Source organism: Dermochelys coriacea, chromosome 4, assembly GCF_009764565.3.
Source record: "Dermochelys coriacea isolate rDerCor1 chromosome 4, rDerCor1.pri.v4, whole genome shotgun sequence".
Lineage (NCBI taxonomy): Eukaryota > Metazoa > Chordata > Testudines > Dermochelyidae > Dermochelys > Dermochelys coriacea.
Genome location: NC_050071.1, coordinates 199,022 through 221,401, shown reverse-complemented (window position 1 = coordinate 221,401; position 22,380 = coordinate 199,022). Strand labels below are relative to the sequence as shown.

The 22,380-nt window shown below is 48.9% G+C and overlaps 1 pseudogene; it reads right to left on the bottom strand.

Annotated features, from left to right (window-relative positions):
- Positions 1–1,200: 1,200 nt before the first annotated feature.
- LOC119854500 lies at positions 1,201–20,826 on the bottom strand (annotated as a pseudogene).
- Positions 20,827–22,380: the final 1,554 nt, after the last annotated feature.

The following is a 22,380-nucleotide window of genomic DNA, read 5'->3' as shown; positions in this document are numbered from 1 at the left end:
ATTGTCATTGTCTCTGCAGAGCCAGTATCTGGGCGCCTCCAAAATCCACAGCATTTTTTAGTGACAGCAATATAATACAATCTCAAAGCTGCATATGCACTAAAGCTATACATATTTAGATAGAACAGTGACTTCCAGCCGATCATAACCTTTTCCCTGATACCTCACATGGCATGCTTTATATGCAAAATCACAATTATATACTGGTGAGGAATATGGGGGTTACAGGGTGTTCCCTCAAGGTATAGAATGTCACAGCAGGAGATTGGATTGTGTCAGACCCTTTGGAGCAAAGATGAGGCAAATCCCCATCTGGAGAAGGTCCCAGTGATCAATGACTTGGAATGAACAAGCTGCTGGAGAGAACGCAAACTCTGTAATACCACAGCCTAAGACAGAATCTCTCCATAGCAGAAGGGAGACATTGGACAGAGATTGCTGGGTCAGCAGGGTCTCTCTGCCCCTAGCTCCAGGGTCCCACACCCCAGGTGTCTGCCCCGATGAAGAGCTAGAGGCAGAATCTTCTCCCATCTATGCTGTGGAGTGAGAAGAAGATTGTTGAGAGGCGGCTTTAGCTGTGGGGGATCTCAGCTAGGGAAGGGGGATAGGAATTCAGCTCTGGGTTTCCCCCGCTGTGCCCCCAATGGACCCCAAACTGCACTCTGCACAGAAACCCCCAGTCCTGACAGCGGGACAATGGACAGGCCTCCAGGAGAGAGCATAACAACCCTAAGCCTGTCTCTCAGAGCCCCAGGTACCGGCCTGCAGTCCTGTCCCCAGAGTCATGCTAAGGGGCCCCAGGGGCTCTGCTCTCAGGGGTGACCTTTGGATGCTGTTCCAGCCCTTTGGGGTTCCCTGGGTTTGGGCGCAGGCAGTGCGTGTGTCAGAGAATCCCGGGGAGCCAGGGAAGGGCGACAGCTGGGGACAGCCTCGCAGATTCCCACAGGCCACAGACACAGAGAAACCAGTTTTCAGAGTAGCAGCCGTGTTAGTCTGTATTCGCAAAAAGAAAAGGAGTACTTGTGGCACCTTAGTAGTCTCTAAGGTGCCACAAGTACTCCTTTTCTTTTTAGAGAAACCAGTGATGGGCCCCCATCTCCAGTCACTGCTGAGCTCCCTTCTTCCCGCATGGGGACCCGGCGCCCACCCATAGTGCACTGGGGCATCTAGGCCCCATACCCAGGATTTACTCACTGGCTGTCAGAGCATGGGGGCCTGAAACACAAGCAGAGAATGAGCATCAGTGCAGGGGAGCAGGGTAACCCCTCCCCCGCAATGTCCCCTCCCCTGGTCACAGGGCTCCCGACAAACCTGACTGCACCTCGCCCAGGCCAGCCCCCCCACTACTCTCCCCCCCCCGCAGCAGGACACACAGAACCGAGCCATTGACAGAGCCCACTCTGCCCCCAGAAGGGCCAGGTTAGGGTGATAGGCCCTGCCCCATGCCCCTGCCTCACCTCTCCTTGGGGGGCAGTGGGAGGAGCCATTCCCCCTTGGGCTGGTTGCGCCACCCCACTTCCCAGACCTCCCCATATCCCGGCTCCACTGGGACTGGCTCTGACCTGCTGATTTTGTCTTCCACAGGCACCAGCCAGAGCCAGCATGGGCAGGAGGATGGCGGCCAGGACCCCAAGGGACATGGGGCCCTTCATCCCAGGGGCTGCGGGATGAAGAAGGGCACAGGTCACTGAGGGGAGCACCCGCTGGGGCATCCTCCTGGGGCAGCCACAGACCTTTACCTTGTCCTGCTCCCCAAGTGCCTCTGCAGAGACCTGGCCTCCAGGGGAGGGGAAAGGCTGAGCCAGGATGGGGAGAGGGTTGGGTGCAGAGGGCAGGCAGTCTGCCAGGCACTGCCAGACATGCAGGTTGGCAGCAAATACAGCAAGCCGGTCCTTTCCTCGTAGTGTCATCAGCCTGAGGAACTCACTGCCACAAAAGGGACCATATTCAAGAACTTAATGAGATTCACTGATGGATCAGCCATTTCTGTGGGTCACACAAATACCTAGAGCAAGAAGAGTTCACACTGACAATGGGCAGGGATATTGACTTTCCTTCTGCAGGCCCTCACTCCATCTCTGTAATTCCCATAGGACTGTACCCCCACCCGGGCCCTGCCATTCACCCATCCTTAGCCCAGATGAGTGCGGGCTCTGGCAGGCTGCTATGCTCCACCCTCCTGCTGTGGGGAGATCTCTAGGGATGACTGTGTGCAGTAGGTGCCATCGCCATTGGGCAGTATCCCACTAGAGTCCTTCTCCAGCAGGATGTCTTCTCCGTCCTGCACCCAGGAGACATGAATAGTATGAGGGTAAAAGACCCTGGAGTGGCAGGAGACGGTGACAGAGTTGTTGGGAGTGTCTCTGCAGGAAACTGAGATTATGGGCGGAACTGGGGAGAGACAAAGAACATGAGCCACATGCCACGAACTGGGACAATGTAACAGACAAGAGACAGAGGCCCCACAGGGTGCCAAGTACTCACGTGTGTATGAGATCTGGTCTGCACCCATTTACACTGTAAATGGAATTAGTTAATCTGGTGTAAATTCCCTCTGCAGAGTCACTCACACTGCTCCCATTGGTGTAGCTGAACTGGGTAGTTACCAGCACAGGTCTGGGCCCGGGTCTCCTTTGCTGTGCGCTGTCCTGCGCTGTAACCCAAGCAGATTGTCAATGGGCCACCCAAATACGCATATGCGATTTAGGGAGCTAAGGGCCAGATTTCCAAATGCCCCTTGGTGCTTAATCCCAGTGATTTCATAGGAAGTCAGGCACCTCCATTCAGAAATCAGCTGGCCCCATCTGCATCTTCTGGTGCTTAAATCCCTTTGTCATATGGCCCCAAGTCCCTGTCCGAGTCCATGTCTCTGCCCTCGACTGCGGCGGTGCCAGTCTGGGCACCAGAAGCTCAAAACAAGTTTTTTCTTTGTATAATGACAACATGCATTCCCTCCCCTGCCCCGGCCTCTCCTGTCTTCTTCACACTCAAAAATGGCTGGACCTTTTCTGGCCCAAACTAATCAACTCACAGCCCAGGGCTGGAACGTTTCATCCTGAAAAGGGAAGCCTGAGGCTGTTGGAAGCCAATGGGAAAGGCCCTTCAGAATGGAGATGCCCAGGCAGCCAGAACTGGCTAATAACCTGACTGCACAATAGCAACCCATAGCGCCGTCTAGTGCATTTCATCAGTTGATCTCAAAGCACTTTACAAACAAGGTTGGTGTCATTATTCCCATTGCACAGATGGAGAAACTGAAGCATGGGTCTGGGGAGTGACTGGGCCAAGGTCACCTAGCAGGCCAGTGGCAGAGCTGGAATAGAACCCAGGTGTCCTGAGTCCCAGTCCAGTGCACTGCTCACAGGGCAGTGTTTCTCAACAACTGGTCTGTGGCCGGTCTATGGCAGCCTCCTTGCCAGTTCCTGAGATTTCCCTGACACAGAATATGAATATTTTAAATGTAAAGCTTTTCTGTACTTGCATTTGCCATCACTGTATTCATTCAATTATTGCTGAACAAGAAATACCTAAAAAGAAAAGGAGTACTTGTGGCACCTTAGAGACTAACAAATTTATTAGAGCATAAGCTTTCGTGAGCTACAGCTCACTTCATCGGATGCATCCGATGAAGTGAGCTGTAGCTCACGAAAGCTTATGCTCTAATAAATTTGTTAGTCTCTAAGGTGCCACAAGTACTCCTTTTCTTTTTGCGAATACAGACTAACACGGCTGCTACTCTGAAACAAGAAATACCTAGGTACCATTGTTCAGTTTGTTCTCTCAAGCGATCCCTGACAGTTCAGGAAGGCAGCAAGCCGGTCCCTAGTATCAGAAAGGTTGAGAAGCACTGCACTAGGCCACACCACCCCTTCTGGACATGCCCAAGTCCCATTGGAATCTCGTCTATGCCCCGTCATCCCAGTCCATGACAGATCCGCGCTGCTCACTCACTCTGCTGCTCCAGCACTGCCCTCCCCCACAGCAACAGGTGCTGCAGGTTCTCCAGGCACTCGTACTGCAAGAGCTACTGGACATACTTGTGACAGGATCCCCGGAGTGCAGCCTGGGACCGTGGGACCGCTGTGCCTCCGAACTATCTCCAGCCTGGGCTGTCTCTCACTATGCCCTGCTAGTGAACAGCAGCAACCCCTCCAGGCGCTGTTATCACTCAGCACAACCGCATGTGGAGCCCTACACCCAGCTGCTAGATTGCATAAATGCTCCCAGATCCACTCATGAATCCCTCCGAGGAAGGCACCAGCCAAATCCCCCCTCCCCCTGGCTCCCAGCACTGTACCTCAGGAATATACTATTTAATTTATTAACTGGTTCATCACTTAATCAATGGAAAGTGGATATACACCAGCCTTTGTAAAACCCCTGAGCAAATTTACCAAACACTTTAGGCAAACTCACTGGTAAAGATAAACAATTAAACAAGTTTATTGTCTATAAAAGATAGATTTTAAGTGGTATTAAGTGACAGGCAAAAAGTTAGCGTGGTGACCAAAAGTGAAAATATAACCACATAGTCTAAACTTTCAACCCTGTTAGACTGGGCAACCTCTAGAGGAAGCAGTTTTTCTCACCCCACTGGATATTGCAGTCCATGGGCCAGTTCCCTCAGCTGGAATCTCAAGTCTTCTCAGTGTCCTTGTGCCTTGCAGGAGAAAGGCCCCACATGTGGCCACTGTGTCTGTTTTATACCCTCAGTCCCATGTGCCTGGGGAACCCAGGCATGTCTGGGGGCCTTGCTGAGTCTCTAGCCAAGGCTGAGCAACTCCCCTCATGTAGGTGAGTCACTGCATCGTAGCTCCCTCGCTGGACAATGGCTGGTGACATCTGTTCAACAGCACCCACCCGGGTGTTGGTTACCTCCCTTGTCATTGTCTCTGAAGAGCCAGTTTCTGGGCGCCTCCAGGGAAATTTTAGTGACAACCATACAACACATTCTCATAACTTCATATGGATTAATGATATAAATATACGGCTAGAGAAATGACTTTCAGGAGATCATAACCTTTCCCCTGATACCTTACAAAGCATGCTTTATATGTAAGATCATGATCATATAAAAATAATGAATATGGGAGTTACAGGACCACCCCCAACTTATAGAATGTCACAATACTGAATCCAGATCTTGCCCACCGTCAACCCACGTCCCCAGCTGGACATCAAAGCTGATGAAATCCCTCCTGTCGTAGGCGAACTGGAACGGGGCCTGGCCGCTCAGAGCACAGCGCACATGAACCTTCTGAGTGTGAATCCCTGTGGGGAAGGGAGAGAGCTCAGACCATCCACTGAGAGCAGGGAAATGGGTCTGTAGGATGAGTGGGGTCAGAGGGGCTGAACCTTTTCTAGTGCCACTCTATTCTTTTTGAGATGTAGTGACCAGATTTGCAGGCAGTATTCAAGGTGTGGGCATACCATGGATTCATACAGTGGCATTATGGTATTTTCTGTTTTATTTTCTATCCCTTTCCTAATGGCTCCTGACATTCCATTAGCCTTGGGAAAAGCTGTTTCCACAAAATTGTTATTTTGTAGGGGGAAATTTCAATTTGATTTTCTGTTGTGGAAATTGAAAGGGAAGCTATCAGGGCTGCCTGGATCCCTGCCTGGGATTCTCCTGAGATGGAATTTCTGAAATATTTTCTTCCCATGGAAACCTCCAATTTCTGACTTTCCCTCCAGTCAGGAATGAAAACACTTCTGGGCATAAAGAAAAGGAGTACTTGTGGCACCTTAGAGACTAATAAATTTATTAGAGCATAAAAGCTTATGCTCTAATAAATTTGTTAGTCTCTAAGGTGCCACAAGTACTCCTTTTCTTTTTGCGAATACAGACTAACACGGCTGCTACTCTGAAACTTCTGGGCATGTGATTTTGTGTGGGAAGAAAATTCCATTTCCCAGCCAGCTCTGGTTAGGGCAGCACCTGGCACAGCGAGGCCCAGATCCACAACGGGAGTGATTCTGAGCATGCAGCTCTCTCGTGCCCATTAGTAACAATAACTCTCAGACACTCACCGCCCATTTGGTTGTGCAGCTGCATCCACGACCTAGTAATGACTTTGGAGTTCTCCTTGTGCCCCAGAACTGCTGGGTCTTTTCCTTTATATACTCAGCGCCCATAGCCTGTGCTGTCCACTCCTGGGAGGGCCTGACCTCTCGTGCGCAATCTTAACATCATCTAGCTGGACGATCATGGAGTAGTGATGGGTCCCTCTTTGTCAATGACGGCTGTGACTGGCACGGCCAAGCTGTGGTGCCCTAAAGCCACAGCAGAGAGGTTGAGTGATGCAGCGACTTCCTCCCTGGCTTGGGGGAGGAGAAGGTTACTCAATGGGGATCAACAGATTTCTGCCAGGGTTTATATGCCCACCCCTGAACCCCACTGCATACCACCAGAACCTTTCAATTGTGCCCCCCCTAGTTCCATGTCATGGCTGGTACCATGAACATGCCCTTTCCAGGAACCGAAGGCCAGTCTTGCAGGAATGTGGGGTTCTCAGTGGGCCGATCAAGCAGCCCCGTCTTTTTTGTGTGCCAGAGACAAAGGACAATCAGAAGTCCAGCACTATGTAGGCAAGGCAGCTTCCAGGGTTTCCCAATGTCCTTCTCAGCTATCATCTGGGTCTTTATACACAACTGTATAACTCCCAGGGCCACCAGCGCAAATGGCTTCTGCCACTCCTAGCTGAGGATGCTGCCTTGCCTTGAGGCTGCACCCCAGGGCCGGTGTGCCCTCAGCTCAAGCTGTTCCTTCTACCACTGGGGGAGGCAGCTGCCCCCACCTTGCCATCTGCAGCTCTGGGCCCAAGCCTCTGTCAGCCACTAGGTCAAGCCGGGACCACTTTCAGAGACTAAGGCAGCTGTGGCTCAACAGACATTTGGAGAAAAAGCACAAGACAAACCTGGCTGGCCGTGTCAGGGAAGCAGTCCTTTGCCTGGGCTTGTCTGGGATTTGAACCCTAGATCTCTTGCTCCCAAAGCAAGACTCATGCCCTTAGACCAATGAGCCCCCTAGGAAAGGGGGCCACCCTCCAATCATCATTCCTCAGAATAAACCCAAGGAAACACTAGCCAACTGAAAACACCATCACCACCAAGGGGAAAAACAAGCCCCCCAATTCAAGGTACAGGAGAAACAGAACACACAGCCAGAGCGTGTCTGTGAACACATGACCACTCGCTCCCTTAGTGAGAATGCTAGTCCTAGACCAACAAACCACACCTACAGTGGAGGCAATTTGCATGCCTCAGAATTATGGCAGAAAGAACAGGCAGCTATAGGAAAAAAACAGCTCTCAAATTGAAACTACAGTTGAAACAAAAGCCACAGGTAGGGTTTGTCCAGGATTTGAACTCATGCTTTTGCACCCAAAATGAGATTCTTACCTTGTTATTGGTGTGTCAATCCCACACTGGCAATTCAATAGTTAACCCACTGGGTTTTTTTGACCAAGAGGCCACACCCCTGCACCCTTTTTTGGCATGCTCCTAATGCGGGGAGCATCTATATATAAGGATGCATTTTGGCTCAGTTAGGGCTGGCTGGGTATTAGAGTGGATGTGTGCTGCAGTTTCTTTTTAGAAGCTAGTGGAGCTCCAAAGAACTAAACTGTATCACCCTCACTATGCCACAGAGCCCAGCCGACTGCAGAGGCTGACTGGGATGCCTGGCCGCTACCAACTCAGGAGCTACAGAGTCTGGACTAATGGTAGGAAGTGACCCAGAGATGTATTTGGGCATTCTGTGACTGGAACCCTATGCTACAGTATTTGGTTGTCATAGGCCCTGGGTCAGAATGCGGTGGTGCAGGGTTTATCCTGGTTCCCCCACCCTCCCTGTGTTTGCCCTTAATCACTGTTGCCACATGGGAGGGCAGCTCTTTAAACTCTAGCCACTGCTGTGCAGACCCATATGTACCATTAAATCATTCCATCAGTCTGTGGGTGGTAAACAGATGTTTTGAGGTCCCAGATCCCCAATAACTGGCTCATTTTCTCATTAGTCAACATGAAAAATTGGATCCCGTGTTGGTCAAGATTTCCTTTGGGATTCCAACCCTAGCAAAGATTTTCATAAGTTCTGCCGCTATGGTAAGTGCGTTGGTGGTCCATAATGGGATAGACTTCAGGCACCACATTGCATAGTCCACAATCATTAGGATACAATGGAATCCCAATGTGCTTTCCTCTAAGGGTCCCACCAAGTCGACTCTGATCCACTCATATGGCACCCCGAGAAATACTAGAGGGATCAGGGGAACTTTGGGTACCCACCTGGGCCCTGCAAGCTGGCATTCGGGGCAGAAGGAGCAGAAGTCATGTACCTCCCTATGAATGCCAGGCCAGAAGAACCTGAGGGCCACTTCTTGGTGTGTTTTCTCCTGCCTCCACTGTCTGGCCCAGGGTACTGGCTAGGCTAACCATAGTAAGCCCCACCAGAACCTCAAAGGAACCAGCAGTTGTCGCAACACCTTCTGTGTGTGGAAGTCCCTGGTTATGCGGTAGAGACATTCATTGTGGATCTCAAAATGAGGCTCTGCTGTACCCACTGTTCTCCAACTTTCCTCCTCAGGGTCAACCACTTGTTCCCAGGAGTGACTTAAAGTCTGATCCTCCCATTATTCCCTTATGAAATCTCCATTGTCATCCAGCTACTCATGGCCAGTCTCATCCGAGACTTCCACCACTGTGGGGCGCAAGACCAGGGTCTCCACCTATCTTGAGGGCCTTCGGCCTGGTCCTCTGGCCCCTTCTGGCCCAGTTGCCCCCTCTGCTTTGGTTCTGGGTTGGTTTTGGCAGGGTGACTATTACTCCAGCCTTGTGGAACCTCTCCAAACCACCTCCAGTCTTGTCCCAAGATTTTTGGATATGCTAGGGCCACTGTTAAACCGACCTGGCACATCTCCTCGCAGACTCCTACCTCCACAGCCACAGCCTTGTAGCCAGGTAAATTCATACATCATAATAAATGCACTGGAGGTAGATGGGGGAGGCCCATGCTGCGTATGGAGACTCCATCAGATTGGCCCGAATGATCATCTGACTGCAGCTGGAGTCAACCAAGCCCATCACTGGCATACCATTGACTCACACTAGGACCAGGAGTTTGGCTGGGCCTCTCTTCTGAGCCTAGGGGACTGCCATCCACACTTGGCCATACCTAAAATTCATGTAGGAACATTCCCACTTGAAATGCCCCTCCTGGCATTTCACGAGTGAGGTAATTCCTCAAACTGTCTGACTGTTACAGGCACTTCATACTTGAGTTTGCAACAAGAGCCACCCCTTAAACAGATCTCAAGGTGGGCTCCTGACCTCGGAGGGTATAATGGAGGAATGTGAAAAGACCTTTCAGACCTTAAAGGAGTGGCTAAGCCAGGGATCAGTCCTATTCCACCCAGACTTCATAAAACCAACCATCCTCCAAATGGATGCTTCCAAAATGGGTCTCAGGGCCGTGTCATCCCAGGAACTGGATGATGAAGAACATCCCATCCTACACCTGAGTCAGACATTATTCCCATGAGAATTGGAATAAACTAGGAATTGGGGGGAGATGGATGGGAGATGTCCAGAAAATCTCCACGCCAGATTTTAGCATTGAGAGGGAAGAAGATGAAGTAAGAAAGGATACAGCCATGGGTAGGAGAATGTATATAAGGAGCGAGGGCATTGTGGATACTAGTCTAATAGGTTACACTGGCTGTAAAATGACTGTGCCTAATAGGGTACAAAATATGAACGAGGCCAAAGAGAAAAAAAATAAGATGTTTGTACACCAATGCGAGGAGCCTAGGTAACAAAATGGAGGAACTAGAGCTACTGGTGCAGGAAGTGAAACCAGATATTATAGGGATAACAGAAACATGGTGGAATAGTAGTCATGACTGGACTACAGGTATTGAAGGGTATGTGCTCTTTAGGAAAGACAGAAACAAAGGTAAAGGGGGTGGAGTAGCATTGTATATCAATGATGAGTTAGAATGTAAAGAAATAAGAAGCGATGCAATGGATAAGATAGAGTCCATCTGGGCAAAAATTACATTGGGGAAGAAAACTAGTAAAGCCTCTCCTACGATAGTGCTTGGGGTGTGCTATAGACCTCCGGGATCTAATTTGGATATGGATAGAGCCCTTTTTAATGTCTTTAATCAAGTAAATACTAATGGAAACTGTGTGATCATGGGAGACTTTAACTTCCCAGATATAGACTGGAGGACCAGTGCTAGTAATAATAATAGGGCTCAGATTTTCCTAGATGCGATAGCTGATAGATTCCTTCATCAAGTAGTTGCTGAACCGACTAGAGGGGATGCCATTTTAGATTTAATTTTGGTGAGTAGCGAGGACCTCATAGAAGAAATGGTTGTAGGGGACAATCTTGGCTCAAGTGATCATGAGCTAATTCAGTTCAAACTAAATGGAAGGATTAACAAAAATAAATCTGCAACTAGGGTTTTTGATTTCAAAAGGGCTGACTTTCAAAAATTAAGGAAATTGGTTAGGGAAGTGGATTGGACTGAAGAATTTATGGATCTAAAGGTAGAGGAGCCCTGGGATTACTTTAAATCAAAACTGCAGAAGCTATCGGAAGCCTGTATCCCAAGAAAGGGGAAAAAATTCATAGGAAGGAGTTGTAGACCAAGCTGGATGAGCAAGCATCTTAGAGAGGTGATTATGAAGAAGCAGAAAGCATACAGGGAGTGGAAGATGGGAGGGATCAGCAAGGAAAGCTACCTTATTGAGGTCAGAACATGTAGGGATAAAGTGAGAGAGGCTAAAAGTCGAGTAGAGTTGGACCTTGCAAAGGGAATTAAAACCAATAGTAAAAGGTTCTATAGCCATATAAATAAGAAGAAAACTAAGAAGGAAGAAGTGGGGCCGCTTAACACTGAGGATGGAGCGGAGGTTAAAGATAATCTAGGCATGGCCCAATATCTAAACAAATACTTTGCCTCAGTCTTTAATAAGGCTAAAGAGGATCTTGGGGATAATGGTAGCATGACAAATGGGAAGGAGGATATAGAGGTAGATATTACCATATCAGAGGTAGAAGCGAAACTGAAACAGCTTAATGGGACTAAATCGGGAGGCCCAGATAATCTTCATCCAAGAATATTAAAGGAATTGGCACCTGAAATTGCAAGCCCATTAGCAAGAATTTTTAATGAATCTGTAAACTCAGGAATAGTACCGAATGATTGGAGAATTGCTAATATAGTTCCTATTTTTAAGAAAGGAAAAAAAAGTGATCCGGGTAACTACAGGCCAGTTAGTTTGACATCTGTAGTATGCAAGGTCCTGGAAAAAATTTTGAAGGAAAAATTAGTTAAGGACATTGAAGTCAATGGTAAATGGGACAAAATACAACATGGTTTTACAAAAGGTAGATCGTGCCAAACCAACCTAATCTCCTTTTTTGAAAAAGTAACAGATTTTTTAGATAAAGGAAATGCAGTGGATCTAATTTACCTAGATTTCAGTAAGGCATTTGATACCGTGCCACATGGGGAATTATTAGTTAAATTGGAGAAGATGGGGATCAATATGAACATCAGAAGGTGGATAAGGAATTGGTTAAAGGGGAGACTGCAACGGGTCCTACTGAAAGGCGAACTGTCAGGTTGGAGGGAGGTTACCAGTGGAGTTCCTCAGGGATCGGTTTTGGGACCAATCTTATTTAATCTTTAATCTAGTAAGCTAATGCGGTTTTGGGATGCATCAGGAGAGGCATTTCCAGTAGGGATAAGGAGGTTTTAGTACCGTTATACAAGGCACTGGTGAGACCTCACCTAGAATACTGTGTGCAGTTCTGGTCTCCCATGTTTAAAAAGGATGAATTCAAACTGGAGCAGGTACAGAGAAGGGCTACTAGGATGATCTGAGGAATGGAAAACTTGTCTTATGAAAGGAGACTTAAGGAGCTTGGCTTGTTTAGCCTAACTAAAAGAAGGTTGAGGGGAGATATGATTGCTCTCTATAAATATATCAGAGGGATAAATATAGGAGAGGGAGAGGAATTATTTAAGCTCAGCACCAATGTGGACACAAGAACAAATGGGTATAAACTGGCCACCAGGAAGTTTAGACTTGAAATCAGATGAAGGTTTTTAACCATCAGAGGAGTGAAGTTTTGGAATAACCTTCCAAGGGAAGCAGTGGGGGCAAAAGATCTATCTGGTTTTAAGATTCTACTCGATAAGTTTATGGAGGAGATGGTATGATGGGATAATGGGATTTTGGTAAGTAATTGATCTTTAAATATTCAGGGTAAATAGGCCAAATCCCCTGAGATGGGATATTAGATGGATGGGATCTGATTTACTATCGAAAACTCTTTCCTGGGTATCTGGCTGGTGAATCTTGCCCATGTGCTCAGGGTTTGGCTGATTGCCATGTTTGGGGTCGGGAGGGAATTTTCCTCCAGGGCACATTGGAGAGGTCCTGGAGGTTTTTCGCCTTCCTCTGTAGCATGGGGCATGGTTGACTGGAGAGAGGCTTCTCTGCTCCTTGAAGTTTTGAACCATGATTTGAGGACTTCAATAGCTCAGACATGGGTGAGGTTTTTCATAGGAGTGGTGGGTGACATTCTGTGGCCTGCGCTGTGCAGGAGGTCGGACTAGATGATCAGAGTGGTCCCTTCTGACCTTAGTATCTATGAATCTATGAATCTATGAGAGACCAAGTACTCAATGATAGAAAAAGAGGCACTGGCGGTGAAATGGGTGGTTGAAGCTCAGAGGTTAGCATCTATTGGGAAACCCCTTCCAGCAGATTATGGATCCTGTCCCTCTCTGATGGCTCAATTCCATGAAGGATACAAACACAAGGATCATGCAACACAGCAAAAGCAAATATAATTTCTCAAAACTTTGGCAAAAACAAAATAAAAGAAACAAACCAAAAAAACTAAACAAACTCCACAACAACAGGCAGGGCAGAGCTAGGCATAGAATGAAAAAGTACTGAACCTGACTTCACCTTTCCAAAGTCTTCCCCACTGTCTCTCGTGACCTAAGTGAGAGTTATACTCCTAGACCAATGAACTGAGACCCTAATGCAGCTCTCACTCCACAGGATGTTGGAAAAACACACAGGCAAAAAACCCTAAAGGGACAGCAGCAAGCCAGCCTTGACAAGGGCTTGGACGAAATTGGAACCCAGGACCTCTTGTGCCCTCTCAGAAATATAAGGAAACCAGCATTCCTCAGAAATTTCCAAAAACAAATGAACAAAGCCACACACAGAGGCAATCTGAAGGTACAGCAGGAAACTTCACTTTGGGGAGGGCTTGTAGGGGAGTTGAACCCAGAACAGCTCACACCAGAAGGGAATATCATACCTCTAGACCAAAAAGCCAAGTTTTGCTATTGCTGCCATTGTCAGACCTCTGGTTGTTGTTTTTTGTTTTTGTTTTTTTTTGTTTGTTTTTTGTTTGGTCTAAAATGCAACAGACAAATCTAGCTGTAAAATTTAACCATTTCTAAATGGAGCTTCTACAGTGCCACAATTCCCTAGGAAACAGTCTGTGTGGATGTGTGTGTGTGCAATAGGTAGCATTCCATGCCTGTGTCCTTGCTTCCCAGGGAAGGATGCTTTGAATCCATGCCAATTAGGTGAAGAATGTGTAAAAGACAACTCCAGGAAAGCTTCAAGAGTTCTCATTTCTGGCTGAATGAGGTGCTCCATTCTCAGCTTGTGGGGCTGACCCTGACAGGTGGACAGATCAGGTCCAGGCACCCATAGCTCCTGCTGCTCCTTTCTGTCTGAGCTGGCTGTTCCATTTGCCTCTTTGGTAGGGGGAGGGGAGTCTGCCTCTGCCTGGTAGGTGGATCCGGTCTAGGAACCTCAACCTTACCCTCCCGAGACCAAACATTAAGCCTCTCCCCTTCAGTGGGGTGCTTATGAAAAACTCTCCCACCCTTCGCTACAGCTCTACTTGTACTTCCTCTGTCAGTTGTGCTCAGGAGCATGATCTGCACGGAGGGGACATCCCTATGGGTCAGCCTGGAGGCACTGCTACTGACTTCACGGGTCATCACCTCAATTCACTTTTCCCAAGAGTGGCCAAGGCTGCTGTCCAGGCTTGCCCTGCCTGCCATTGGGAAAGACTCACTTTGGCAGGGCTTCTCTGGGATTTGAACCTGGGACATCTTACTCCCCAAACAAGAATTTTTGTTTAATTTAGATAGTGGATCCAGCAAAAAAACACTTATAAAAGATCTACAGGGAATCCAAATAATAGAAAGTACAGTTTTCATTGATGTACTGAATTCAGGCTTGTCTACTAGATAAACTACTGGCAAAATATCCCATAAATGCTGAAGAATCTATGCCAACTCCAAAACTTGAAATACAGCATCCTGCACTTTCAGCGGAAGAACCCTCCCCGTGTGGTAACAAATATATACAGAAAGGAAACAAAGTAACTCCTCTCAAGTGAAAGATGTCTTTGGTATTTTTTTATCTTTAAAGGGGCACATTGTTCTGTCATTATTGGTCCCCTGCTCCATCAGCATCTCTTTAAGCACCCCTACCTCTCAAGCACCTTCAGCAACCTGGGTGCAATGTGGGCAGCAGTTGTCAACCGGAGAGGTATGGTTTCAAGGTATCGGATGATGTAAACCAATATCACCAGTATGTATTGGTAGTCAGTCGTTGTCTTCTCCATGGTTCTCACCAGGTCCATCCCGATCCTCTTCAATGGCAACCTGACCAACAGGGGAGGGACTAGTGGTGTCTTTAGGAGTTTCTTGGTGCCTGCTAGTTGATAATTGCAGCAGAACAGTGGTTCTCAAAGCCGGTTCGCCGCTTGTTCAGGGAAAGCCCCTGGCAGGCCGGACCAGTTTGTTTACCTGCTGCATCCATAGGTTTGGCCGATCGTGGCTCCCACTGGCCATCGCTCCAGGCCGATGGGGGCTGCGGGAAGCAGTGCGGGCCGAGGGATATGCTGGCCACCCTTCGCAAAGCCCCCATTGGCTTGAAGCGGTGAACTGCAGTCAGTGGGAGCCGCGATCAGCTGAACCTGCGGACGCAGCAGGTAAACAAACCAGTCCAGCCTGCCAGGGGTATTCCCTGAACAAATGGCAGACCGGCTTTGAGAAGCACTGCAGCAGAAGACACAATCACCTTTGGCCTAGGCATGTACCCCCAGTCAATAGAACCTGAGTGTTACTTGGTCCAGGGTCTTCTAACATCTGAGGTGCCCCCAGAGGGTATTGCATGGGCCAACAGTAACACCTGCCACTGGAACCTCTTGGGGACCAGGAGTTGGGCTCTAGTCTAGTTTCTCTGTGTGTCTGTGGTCACCTGATACAATGTCTTCTCCTGCAGATTGAAATGGGGCCATAGCTTCCTCAAGCTTCATTAACACTGACAAGCTTTTCATAGATCTGGCTTAGTGTTGGGTCCTTCTTCTGGATGCTGATAAAGTCGACCTCCATCATCACAGCGCCCAAGGCTTGGGGGTTAGGATTCCCCTTCCTCCCCTCTGACAGTCCTTGTACAGAGTGGCCTTTTCCAGTGTCATCATCGTAACCCCTTGCTTGATTCAGGGTCCTCATCTCTGGGGGAATGGAGTTCTGCCCCCAGGGACCTCCCTCTTCCCAGAAGTGTCAGTTGCCCCAAGTTTTCACGATCTCTTCAAACTCCTCTAAATCCCACCTCAGAATCACTGGTCTGTGAGAGTGTGCAAGACTACAACCCACATCATCTTAGTGTGCCCACTTATCTTGAGTTCAATTTCTTTCACAGGACATGGGTGTACATCTCCATGGACACACTTGAGGTAAACTGTGTCCACATCATCTTCTGCATTTACCAGCTGTTGCCAGACCATGGTCTGGTGAAGTGAGCTGTAGCTCACAAAAGCTTATGCTCAAATAAATTTGTTAGTCTCTAAGGTGCCACAAGTACTCCTTTTCTTTTTGCGAATACAGACTAACACGGCTGCTACTCTGAAACCTGGCTATACCCTGAGTCTAGCACCATCGCAGACTTTCTGTTGACCAAAAGTTTAATGGTAAGCTTGGCAGCCCCTCTCTTCCTGGCCCAGCTGTCTGCCATCCAGGTTTGTTCGTATGAGCAATCCATAAAGGGGAAGTTATGTCAGAAATTACCAGGGCATTCGCAGGAGTAGCAGGGGCTGGCCAGGGGGCTCCCCCTCTCCCTACATGGCATCCAGGGCTCAGACTTCTCAGGGGCCTCTTCTCTCATGCCAGGTGAGGGCTTGTGGGTCTTATCAATCTGGGACTTTGTGCCAATGATCAGGTCCAGGCCCCTGCTGGCCCATGGGTCAAGGCCTGAGCCCGGTCGCCCACATGCGTATCATCCCCAGTAGCCTTGGGACCTCCTCAGGCATGACACTTCTAGTCTTAGACCCACTGACATGGGTGGCCTTCCTATAGTGCCTTCTGCCAAACGTTCCAAGCCAGTATCCCTACTTCCATCTGGGGGTACCTGGGTGAATGGTTCCAGAGCCATTTGTTCCAGTACCTGTTCCCCTGTCTACCTTTCCAGTTGCAGCCACCTCCAGTAATGTTCTTTGAGGTGCTGAGTCATGGCCTGGGATCCAGCGCCTACAGGGAATCTTTCTTGATAGTAGCATTGGTGCTGCATTTCAGGGGTGATTGCAAAGGCATCCAAGATGGTGGTTTAAATCTGGTGTAGTTCTGCACTTCTTCTGGTCTAGACCCCGATATACAGTCTGGGCCAGGAGTATCCGATGTGGAGCCAATAGTATGGCCCATTGCTCTGGGGGCCATTGCACCACTGCGGCCACCGTCTTGCAGGTGATCAGGAATGTCTCCAGATCATCGCCAGGGCCCATCTTCGTCTGTTTCACTGGGGGGGTTACTGGTAACTGGGGAACTCAGTCCTTCTGCAGCCAGACCAGAGCTGACCCCCTGTGACTGGAGGAGGGTGATTACTTGTTGGACCAGCCATAGTTATTGTTGTTGTTGTTGAGCTGCCAACTCCCATATAAGCTGTTGTTGCTGTGCAGCCTGCTGGTGGTGAGATGGGTGGCCACCCACTGAAAGAGCTGTAGATGCTGTTGCTGACTTTTGGTCAGGCACTTCAACATCTTATCTATCTCCATAGCTCCCCATCACTTGTGTCCCCTTTGCTTTCTTTGGCCTCCCTCTCTCTCTCTCTCTCTTCCTTTTCTCTTTCTCAGTCTTCCAGCAGAGCGGGGTAGTGGTTCCTGCATTCTCAACCAGTTGTGATTGGAGGGAAGGGGACAACACAAGAGAGGGTGAGGCCCCAACTGATCCATCCTCCCCATTCTGCCATCACCAGCTGCCCCAAACCTAATGTGTCACCCAACGGGCTCTGAAAAATTGTGGCAGATCTGAAAAGTCAGTTGCAGTCTTTCTGGTTGCCCCACTATTTCTCTGAGGCCTAACGTGCCCTATCTGGGCCACCCTCTAAAAGTTGAAAAACAAAAAGTTGGAGACATAAATGGCTTCAAAGTGCACCATGCCCAACCAGTGGCAGAAAAGCCACACTTCTAACTAAAGTCACCCTCCTGTCCCACAATAAATGGGAGGCCATTGTGTTCAATAGCAGCAGTGCTCATGGAGCAGGAGGAATTACATGGCAGAGGAAATTTCCTGCAGCCAAAAGATAGGTCTTGAGCATGACAACTTTCTGGGCTAATGACAAAGTTCACTTACGCCACTGACCGAATTGTTCCTCAGAGGTCAACAGCTACCTCTCCCAGGTCATGTTCTCCATGTTGTTGCTGACCCCAAACAGTACCCCCAAGATGTTAACTACTGTGGGGGTGTTTCCATCTTGGCTGGCTACTGCTCACAAATCCCTGATGGGTGAGGGAAACCCCCCTCCAGGGTCCAATCCCACCCCCAAGGCCCTAATCTTTTCCAGGTTCACCATGGCTCTGGCTGCAGCCTAATACTCCTCCAATGTCACCAAAGTCCAGCAGTCACTTGGGGAACTTACTATCATAATCACATCATCTGCATGAGCGACCACCTTCAATGCATCAGCTCCATCACTCAGTCCCACCAGGCTCTGGTCAAGGCAAACCATGCCCTGCACTGCCCTACTGCTGTGGAGAACTCTCAGAAAAAGGTCCAAGGAGAACACGCGCAGAAGGTGGTTCAAGGGACAGCCCTGTTGTATGTCCTGATTGCACAGGGATTTTGTTCCCTTGGCAACCGTTCACTAACAGGCAGATCAAGGCCTGTTTGTACAGCACCTGCAGCCATCCGATAAAGTCCCCAGGAACACCATACTGTTGAAGTACTTGCACAAATAGTTTAGGTTGACTCGAGCGAGGGCCTTGAATTGTTGCAGGGCCAACTGGTACCCATCCCACTGCCTCCAACCTGCAAATTTGCAGACCTCCCACATGCTGCCTAAGGGATCTGTGACAGTCTGAGCTTGCAACACGTTGGACTGACCACAATGCATCAGCCAGTCTGCTACCCCTCCCAGACTGCTCTTGAGTAGATTTTGTAGTTGGTATTTAACAGGGCAATGGGCCTCCAGTTTTGCATTTCAGCCAGGTCTTTCATCTTGGCCAGCAAGACCAGGATAACATCATATTGTGATGGACCCACTTCCCTCACATCACATTCCTTGATCGGCTCAATAAAACTCCACTGGTTGTCTCCTGACAGCAGCTGTGAGCAGTTCCTGGCTGAGAAGAGAGACTGCTCCTGCGCCGGCTGAGCAATGTCCCGGCCCTGGAACAACTCCGCATAACAGGCCTCCATGATGGCCAACATTCTACTGTGGTCCTGCACTACCAGATCTGCAGGTCCCACCCTGAGTCCCCGGATCTCCATACTTTGTCTCCATTCCCTGTAGGCTGCTAAGATATCTTGGGAGGCTGCCTCTTTTTTCACTCAATGATCTCACTCAAATTGGGCCCGCTGCCATCTCATCTCCCAGACTGCAGCCAATTGTCCCTTGATATGGTCGTGCAATCGCACGTTGACTGGCTCCCCTGCCTGGATGGTCTTGTGAAAATCCCACAGGCAATGCTACAGGACTTGGCACTTTTGGTATTCTTTAATATTGTGATGTTTACCCGACCAACTCCTCCTTTACTGACTCCCACCAATCCCCCTGGTTGCCATAGAACTGTCTGATGGTGTCTCGTTCGTCCAGCACTGCCTGTGCTCTCTGCTCACCCCTTTATCTTGAAAGCTCTGGATGTTCCAACTTCCAATATTCTCTGCCATGGGTCAAGGAATTTCCCACGTTCAGGCACATGGTGAGTGCAGCATGATCAGAACAGTCCATTGGCACTACCCCACACTGAGCTGTCAACATGCTTTCTTTTGCACAAATCTGGTCAATGTAACTCCATGCCTGTCCCTGCAGAAAGGTGTACATCATCTGTGTCTGGTTTGAACATGGAGAAGAAGAGTAGGAGGCTACCACCTGCCCTTCACTGGCTCCACTGAGCAGAAACACATCCCTAAGCCAAGCTCCACAAGTGAGCTAGGTTGTGCTCATCTTTGAAGAGTTTCCCCTGCTGGTCAGGAAAGCAGGACCATCAGTCTTCAGGCCAGTGGACACAATTAACCTCCTCCCTCCCCTCTCTGCCCCCAAAAAACCCCCAAACACCATGAGGCCCATCGGAAGGGATCCCAGTCCTTCAATAGTTCTTTTTCCTTTGACATCTTAACTGGTGACCAGACACACAAATATAGTGGTAACCAGTGAAGCAGAGCACAAAATCCACCAACTATGCCATCCCCGGTTGGAGCTCCACCACCTTTTGTACTCGCACCGTGAATGTGAAGAACAAGACTCCAGCCCCATCATATGGGCCCTTCCTCCAGTCTCCCTCTGCCCAACGAGTTCCCTAAAGTCGTTAATGTGCGTTTCCTGCACGCTCACCATATCCAGGTCGAGATGCTCCAAGGCACTGAATATCAAGCACCTCCTCCTGGGCCCCTGAATCCCTGCCACATTCCATGTGGCTACTGTGACAGATGGAACTTCCCCCATACTGCTGAGTAGCTGTGAAGAGAAGTTTTTCTCCCCCAAACCCTCCCTGCATTGCCCAGAACTCCTTCTGGCACTGTCCCAAAGGGCTGCTCTGCCTCACTCACTTCCCGTCCTGTTGGGTCAACCAAAGAGTCACATGGGAAAGACACCTCGCAACCCTCTGCACTGCCCTCCAAAAGCATGGGAGAAAAACACTGATGTGAGGAGCCTCCCACCGACTCCTCTGATCTGCCAGATTGCCTTTCTCTGTAGACAAACACTCACCCCATTCTAAGCAGGCCACCTCTACTGCTGCAGATTCCTCTTCCATCCCTTCCCCTTCCATCTCTTCTTGGCCCAATGCTGCAAAACTCTTTTCTTTGGGGAGCGAGGTACTGCCTTCCTCAGTCGCAGCTGGTGTGATACAGTCACGTGACCCTAACACAGCTGGTGGGAGATTAATAACCACAGAACACTTTCCTTCCCACCTCTTCCTTTGGGAAACCTTCATGAAAATCTCCCCAATTACTCTGCTCTCCTCCTGCCTGTCCATGCAGAGGTCAGGCAACTCACAATACAGCTGGGCCCTGTCATCCTGGTTACATGGGGTTTGTTACTCCAGGTGGCACATCGCCACCAGCCTCACTTGACTGTACTACTGTGCTTACCCACTGCTTTCCCACACGTCTGCACTAGCTCCTCCAGGCTCTCTACGCTACCGCTGGGTCCGCTGCTCTCCCCATCCATGGGGCATGAACTCTCCACTCCTTTAACATCTGAGGCTGGTGTCTGCTTGGCCACTCCTGTATCCTTGCTGTCTGACCACTCTGCATCGGTGTGCATGCTCTACGCTATCACCAGTGCACCTCCTCTTGCACATGACACGCCTCTGGGCAGGTGCAGTACACGTGCTCTCACCTCCCACACAAATGACAAATGACAATGGATACCCTGCCAGCAGTGCTCCGTCCTGTACTCCGGGGTCTTACAGCAAGGGTGAGAGCACCCACAACGGAAGTGCTCATATGAGCCACAGCTGAAACAGGCCTCAGGCTGTCCTGCACATCAGCAGTAACCCCGCTCCGAACCAATGTAAAACATGTTAAGAACATAACTGTCAACTCTCATCCCTCCAAAACTCAACTGTCCCCTGAAATTCACCTGTCCACACCCCGAATGAGTCATGCACCCTGGCCAGGGCCCGGAGAAGAGACGGTAAACTAGTAAACCAGGTTTGTTTGTTTGTTTTTGTCTTTCTTTCTCTTTTAGGTTTATTTAGGTAACTTTACTGAGTAAGTTGGGATTGTGTGTCTGGGGACTGTTTGAGCCTTTGTTCCCTTGATCACCATTGGTCAGGGTCAATCATCCTAGTGATCACCCTCCCCCTGTGTGATTAATGAGGGGATAGGACTGACCTAGCAGAGAAGGCCTTAAAAGCCAGAGGCTAAGCGACCAGAGGAGTTTGAGAGGGAGTTTGTAGGAGGGAGTCTTGAGAGAGTGACTATAGTTAGTAAGGCTTTTGATGCAGTCTTGCATGACCTTCTCATTAACAAACTAGGGGAATACAACCTAGATGGAGCTACTATAAGGTGGGTGCATAATTGGTTGGATAACCATTCCCAGAAAGTAGTTATCAATGGTTCACAGTCAGGCTGGAAGGGCATAATGAGTGGGGTTCCACAGGGATCAGTTCTGCATCTGGTTCTTTACAGTGTCTTCATCAACGATTTACATCATGGCATAGAAAGTACACTTATAAAGTTTGCAGATGATACCAAGCTGGGAGGGGTTGCTAGTGCTTCGGAGGATAGAATGAAAATTCAAAGTGATCTGGACAAACTGGAGAAATGGTCTGAGGTAAATAGGATGAAATTCAATAAGGACAAATGCAAAGTACTCCACTTAGGAAGGACCAATCAGTTGCACACATACAAAATGGGAAACGACTGCCTAGGAAGGAATACTACGGAAAGGGATCTAGGGGTCATAGTGGACCACAAGCTAAATATGAGTCAACAGTGTAACACTGTTGCAAAAAAAAAGCAAACATCATTCTGGGGTATATTAGTAGAAGTGTTGTAAGCAGACATATGTCATAAATATAAAGGGAAGGGTAAATACCTTTAAAATCCCTCCTGGCCAGAGGAAAAACCCTTTCACCTGTAAAGGGTTAAGAAGCTAGGATAACCACGCTGGCATCTGACCAAAATGACCAATGAGGAGTCAAGATACTTTCAAAGCTGGAGGTAGGGAGAAACAAAGGCTCTGTGTGTGTCTGTGTGATGCTTTTGCTGGGGACAGAACAGGAATGGAGTCTTAGAACTTAGTAAGTAATCTAGCTAGATATGCGTTAGATTCTGATTTCTTTAAATGGCTGATAAAATACCTGTGCTGAAT